At 43.6% G+C, this 4588-nt stretch overlaps 1 pseudogene; it reads left to right on the top strand.

The window, feature by feature from the left end:
* The first annotated feature begins 282 nt into the window (after positions 1-282).
* On the top strand, positions 283-3792 carry LOC135272765 (uncharacterized; annotated as a pseudogene).
* The last annotated feature ends 796 nt before the right edge of the window (positions 3793-4588 follow it).

Raw genomic sequence — 4588 nt, 5'->3', positions numbered from 1 at the left:
TAATTTGATGCTGAGGTGGCAGGCACCAAGCGGTGGCACTCAACCATCAAAGGCAAAATGGGTGTAGCTACTGTAATCCTGTAATAGTCTGACCTGTGTAGAGCTCCGGTATTAGTCAATTAATCATGGTGCTCCTAGAGGTGAAACTGATAGAAACCCTACTGCATTTCTAATCTAGCAAAGCAGAAAACTTCTAAGTCGAATTATAAAAACAGAGAGTCACAGCTACTCAAACAATTTCTAGACTTGAGCCAGTTTACAGACCCAGAATCCTTTGAATGAATGGGAGGCTCAGTCTCCTTGAGGAAGGACCCCACTACATTATCAACAATATGTGCAGTTAATCTTTTTCCTATCCTTCCCCAAGGAGATCCCCAGTCATTTATCAGGATAACTGTGCACTAGGGAAAAGGAAATGATCAGACATTTTGGAGCCTACTGGACACCGGCTCTGAGCTGACATTGATTCCAGGGAACCCAACATGTCATTGTGGTCCTCAAGTTAAAGTAGGGGCTTATGGAGATCAGGTAATTAATAGAGTTTCAACTCAGTCTCAACTTACAGTGGGTTCAATGTGTCCCTAGACTCATCCTGTGGTCATTTCCCCAGTGCCAGAAAACATAATTTGCATAGACATACTTAGCAACTGGCAGAACCACCACATTGGCTCCCTGACTGGTAGGGTGAGGGCTACTATGATGGGAAAGGCCAAATGGAAGTCATTAGAGCTACTTCTACCTAGAAAAATAGTAAATCAAAAATAATATTGCATCCCTGGTGTGATTGCAGAGATTATTGCCACCATCAAGGACTTGAAAGATGCAGGGGAGGTGATTCTTACCACATTTCCATTCAGCTCTCCCATTTGGCCTGTACAGAAGAGAGATGGATCTTGAAGAATGACAGTAGATTATCATAAGCTTAACCAAGTGGTGACTCCAATTGCAGCTGCTGTATCAGATGTGATTTCATTGCTTGAGCAAATTAACATATCTCCGGGTACCTGGCATACAGCCATTGGCTTGGCAAATTCCTTTTTCTCCATTCCTGTCCATAAGGCCCACCAGAAGCATTTTGCCTTCAGCTGGCAAGGCCAGCAATATACCTTAACTGTTCTACATGAAGGGTATATCAACTCTCCATTTTTGTGTCAAAATCTTATTTTGAGAGACCTTGATCACTTTTCACTTCCACAAGTTATCACACTTGTCAAGTACATTGATGGCATTATCCTAATTGGATCCACTGAGCAAAAAGTAGCAAACAGACTGGACTTAATGGTGGGACATTTGTATGCCAGACAATGGGAAATAAATCTGACTAAAATTCAGGAAACTTCTACCTCAGTAGAATTTCTAGGGTTCCAGTGGTGTGGGGCCACTCCTTCTAAGGTGAAGAATAAGTTGCTTCATTTGGTCCCTCCTCCAGCCAAGAAAGAGGAACACTCCTAGTGGGCATATTTGGATTTTGGAGGCAACACATTCCTCAGCTGGATGTGTTACTCCAGTTCATTTATTGAGTGACCTGAAAGACTGACAGTTTTAAGTAGGGTCCAGAACAGGAGAAGGCTCTGCAACAGGTCCAGCCTGCTGTGCAAGCTGCTCTGCCACTTGGACAATATGACCCCACTGATCCAATGGTGCTTAGGGATGCTTTTTGGAGTCTTTGGCAGACTTCAATAGGTGAATCACAGCGGAGGCCTCTAGGATTTTGGAGCAAGACCCTACCATCTTCTGCAGATAACTACTCTGCTTTTGAGAGACAGCTCTCGGCCTATTACTGGGCTTTGGTGGAAACTAAACATTTGACTATGGGTCAAGTCACCAATGTGACCTGAACTGCCTATCATGAACTGGGTGTTTTCTGACCTGTCTAGCCATAAATTGGGTCATGCACAGAAGCATTTTATCATCAAGTGGAAGTGGTATATACATGATTGGGCTTCAGCAGGTCCTGAAGGCACAAGTAATTTACATGAAGAAGTGTCTCAAATGCCCACCGTCTCCACTCTTGCCACCCTGCCTCCTCACCCCCAGCCTGCACTGATGGCCTCATGGGGAGTTTCCTGTGATCAATTGATAGAGGAAGAGAAGACTAGGGCCTGATTCACAGATGCTTCTGCGCTCATGCAGGCACCACCCGAAAGTGAACAGCTACAGCACTACAGCCCCTTTCTGGGACAGCCCTGAAGGACAGCAGTGAAGGGAAACCTTCCCAGTGGGCAGAACTTCAAGCAGTGCACCTGGTTATGCACTTAACACTGAAGGAGAAATAGCCAGATGTGTGGTTATATATGGATTCATGGACTGTAACCAATGGTTTGGCTGGATGATCAGGGATTTGGAAGAAGCATGATTGGAAAATTGGAGACAAAGAACTTCAGGGAAGAGGTATGTGGATGGACCTCTCTGAGTCATCAACAGGTGTGTAGATGTTGGTATACCATTTGAGTGCTCACCAATGGGTGATCTCAGCAGAGGAGGATTTTAAAAATCAAGTGGATGGGATGACCTGTTCTGTGAACATCACCCAGTCTCTTTCCCCTGTCTCATCTGTCATCACCCAGTGAACATATGATGAATGAAGTGGCCATGGTGGCAGACATGGAGGCTACACATGGGCTCAGCGACATGGACTTCCACTCACGAAGGCTGACCTGGCCACAGCCACTGCTGAGTTCCAGGAGCAGAGACAAACACTGAGTCTAGCACCAGGGTGATCAGCCAGCTACCTGGTGGCAGGTTGATTATATTGGACCTCTTCCATCATGGAAAGGGCAGAGATTTGTCCTCAGTGGAATAGACACTTATTCCAGATATAGGTTTGCCTATCCTGCAAGCAATGCTTCTGCCAAGACTACCATCTGTGGACTCACAGAATGTCTTATCCACCGTCATGATATTTCACACAACATTGCCTCCGACCAAGGCACTAGCTTTACGTCCAAAGAAGTGCAGCAGTGGGCTGCTCATGGAATCTACTGGCCTTACCATGTTCCCCATCATCCTGAAGCAGCTGTATTGATAGAATGGTGGAATGGCCTTTTGAAGTCACAATCACAATGGCAACTAGGTGATAATACTTTGCAGGGCTGGGACAAAGTTCTCCAGAAGGCCACATATGCTCTGAATCAGTGTCCAATAGATGGTACTGTTTCTCCCATAGCCAGGATTCACAGGTCCAGGAATCAAGGGGTAGAAGTGGAAGTGACACCACTCGCCATCACCCCTCATGATCCACTAGCAAAATTTTTATTTTCTCTTCCTGGAACATTATGTTCTGCTGGCCCAGAGGTCTTAGTTCCAGAGGGAGGAATACCGCCACCAGGAGGCACACAATCCTGTTAAATTGGAAGTTAAGATTGCCACCTGGATACTTCAGGTTCCTGCTACCTTTAAGTCAACAGGTTAAGAAGGGAGTTATAGTGTTGGCTGGGGTGATTGACCCAACTATCAAGATGAAATCAGTCTACTACTCCACAACAGAGGTAAGGAAGAGTATGCATGGAATACAGAAGATTCATTAGGACGTCTCTTAGCATTACCATGCCCTGTGATTAAGGTCAATGGGAAACTGCAACAGCCCAATTCAGGCAGGACTATAAATGGCCCCGACCCTTCAGGAATGAAGGTTTGGGTAACTCAACCAGAAAAAATAAAAACAAAAACAAAAAAACACAACCTGCTGAGGTGCTTGCTGAAGGTCAAGGGAATATAGAATGGGCAGTAGAAGAAGGTAATTATCAATACCAGCTACAACCATGTGACCAGCTGCAGAAATGGGGACTGTAATTGTCATGAGTATTTACTCCTTCCTTTGTTAAAAACAGGCTTGTACATGTATACACTTGTACGAAGAAAATATCTTCTTTTTCCTTCATCATGTGACATAAGATTTATTGACTTCCTATCAGCTCCTTTATATAACAGTGTTTGGGTTGGGGATTGGTGTGTTTCTGGTTGTATGAAGGATAGTTGTATTGCTAGATATAATTATGACCTTATCATTGTCCTTATTTGAAGATTTGTATGATCTCAGGAGATGTGTATGGGTTCAAGTTCACAAAGAGGGACTCGTGATGGTTAATACTGAATATCAATTTGATTGCACTGAAGGATACAAAGTATTGATCCCAGGTGTGTCTGTGAGGGTACTGCCAAAAAAATTAACATTTGAGTCAGTGGGCTGGGAAAAGTAGACCCACACTCAATCTGTTGGGCAAAGTCTAATCAGCTGCTATCTAATATAAATCAGGCAGAAAAATGTGAACATGAGAGACTGGCCTAGTCTCTCAGCCTACATCTTTCTCCTGTGCTGGATGCTTCCTGCCCTTGAACTTTGGACTCCAAGTTCTTCAGTTTTGGGGCTCAGACTAGTTCTCCTTGCTCCTCAGCCTTCAGATAGCCTATTGTGGGACCTTGTGATTATGTAAGTGATCATATATATATATATAAATTTATTAAGTATATATATAATTTGTTACCCTAATATATATGAGTTTAAGTATATACATATACATATATATATATATATATATATAATTTATGTCTCTAGAAAACCCTGACTAATACAAGCACCCTAGCCCAC

The sequence above is a fragment of the Aotus nancymaae genome, unplaced genomic scaffold, assembly GCF_030222135.1.
Source record: "Aotus nancymaae isolate 86718 unplaced genomic scaffold, 86718_ANA_hifiasm-v0.15.2.pri h1tg000131l, whole genome shotgun sequence".
Lineage (NCBI taxonomy): Eukaryota > Metazoa > Chordata > Mammalia > Primates > Aotidae > Aotus > Aotus nancymaae.
This window is presented reverse-complemented; position numbering and strand designations above follow the sequence as displayed.